Here is a 2,500-nt window from a genome sequence, read left to right on the forward strand (position 1 = left end):
ACCAACTTGTTTGGAAGTCTAATACCATGCGCGGATCCAACTATCTAAAAAAAAAAAAAGGGGGGGGGTAGGAAAACATGACCAAATCAACTTGGGCCCAGGGGCGGTGCTTTAAAAATTAAGCTCACCCACCGACAACCACCACCACTAGGGAAAGGTGACGTAATGTTGGCCATTTTTAATGTTTTTGAAACAATTATCACCATATTAATGAATAATTTATTATTGATTAACAGCTTCCCGATAAGATATACAAAACATTTCACTACAATTACTTTTAGTACATGACTATACACTCAAGGAAAACCTCATCAGCTGGCTATCTCTGAGTTATATCTATAATTGTTCGAGGACCTGTATCCTTCCGATCAATTATCAATTATTGATTCTCGACATGTCAAATAGTAATTAGCGTCTCCACTATTACAACTTGATTCATATCAGGAACACACCAATCTCTCCATATCCTGCTCATATAGGGAATTTTTACGGAGTGAGAGAGAGAGAGAGAGAGAGAGAGAGAGAGAGAGAGAGAGAGAGAGAGAGAGAGAGAAAGAGAGAGAGAAAGAGAGAAGGATGATATCATCTACCACATCTTTTACTGCAGTCTTCTTGTAGCAACTATTGAACGGAAGATTTTGATTATTTTGTTTAAATTTTATCAAAGTTTAAAGGTTTCCTTAAATCCAGTTTTATTCCATGAAGCCTTTTTAATTTCTTCGTATTAGGGATATCTCGGAAAAAAAACTGGTTTTTATTTCCTTGAAGAGTTTCCTTTTTTCCGTTTTAATCCTCCTTCATCTATCAACTATACTTTTACATTTTTTTTTTATAGAAACCCTCAAAGACTCTTATACAAATTACCTCGCAAAGTAAAACCTCAGCTTTGTTTTAAACATATATTTTATTTAGAACCGGTAAGCTTAAGGAATAATTAAAGAATTATGGAGTTTTCATTCTAAAGTAGATTTTTTAATCTTAGCATATTTCAATATTACAAATGATATTGAAAAAAAAAATAGTAGCAACAAAAGTACACTACAATCCCATTTAAATTTCCACTTCTAATAGATAAGTTTCACTCCAGACTCTGAACAGCAAAAAAGCTAACGGATAAAACACATATCAAAGATTTCGAAAATTTTATCGTCACTTGACAAAAGTTTCGAGAAATATTCTTATAAAAAAAATACGAATGATGCCGACATTTACATCTGTCGTATGGTAATAATACATATGAATTTATAGTCCTCATCTTTTAATTGTCATTTTCTTCATAGGATATGAATTCTATTAACAATAATATGTCAGGATATGACTATAGTCTATATCTAGAAAAAATATATTCCGAACCTTCCCATTGCTTAGCTTTACAGAAATATACATTAGGCAATTGGTATGTGATTTTTCTTAAGATTGGCGGAAAATGACTATTAATTGTACCAACCGTGTTTCACACAATCGTACATAGTAACGACATTTCATTTTGTGTATATATTATGCTTGTATCTTAGCTCTCACGTCGCACTAAAAAGAACATGAAATAACATGTATGTTTTTCTTAACGTTAACTGTTAACCCAATGCGGTGTCAGTTGAACAGGAAATTTCCTGTTGCATTGAGTTTTTGTATATAAAGTAGAGTGTTCTGTAATAAAGTCACTCAGTTGCTTTCATCCTGCCTTTGAGTCAAAACCTTCTCTCGGCTCGCCACATTGGTGACCCCAGAAGTCGACTCTCTCCTCCCGCCTTCCAACCCTCCCTCGCCCCTCCGTCGTTGATACTATGACGGACTCTACAGAAGTTGGCGCTTTGGCTGCCCCATTGAAACTTTCGTCATTCGCCAGCGGAGAGGCATTTGCTTGGTTTCAGCACGCAGAAGTCCAGTTTCACATCAAGGTCGTGAGTTGCTCAACCACCAAAGCAGATTATGTTCTTGTGGCGATACCCGAGGACACCTTCCCGGAAATATACAACTGGCTTTGTGAACAAGGAGACACCCCAATAGCAAATGACGCCCTCAAAACATACCTTTTGCAGCAGTACTCGCCATCGCCAGCCGTCCATATAGTAAAGTTTTTTCAGCTCTCTCAACAAATGTTGGGGGACCAAAGGGCTTCGCTCGCCCTCAGGGAAATGACCAGTATCACTCGCCGGCAACCTGTAGCAGATGGCTCTCCTCATCAGGTAAACCTAATCCGTGCCCTTTGGATACGCCGTTTACCAGAACATGTACGCGCTGCCATACCTGATATCGATAGTTTATCCATAAAGGACTTGATGACCAAAGCCGACGACCTTATGGACAGACACTTCAAGACCTCCATTAACGCCTCCCCTCCTGACGAAGATGACGCCTATTCAACGTCAACCGAAGCTGACGTGAATGCCGTAGGACATACACGCCTACCCCGTGACATGTCGAAGCAGCGACAAAGCCACCTACCATACCCCAAAAGCTAGCGCCCAAACCAACGACTTTTACAGCCACTTACTGCCTC

The sequence above is a fragment of the Palaemon carinicauda genome, chromosome 4 (genome assembly GCF_036898095.1).
Source record: "Palaemon carinicauda isolate YSFRI2023 chromosome 4, ASM3689809v2, whole genome shotgun sequence".
Lineage (NCBI taxonomy): Eukaryota > Metazoa > Arthropoda > Malacostraca > Decapoda > Palaemonidae > Palaemon > Palaemon carinicauda.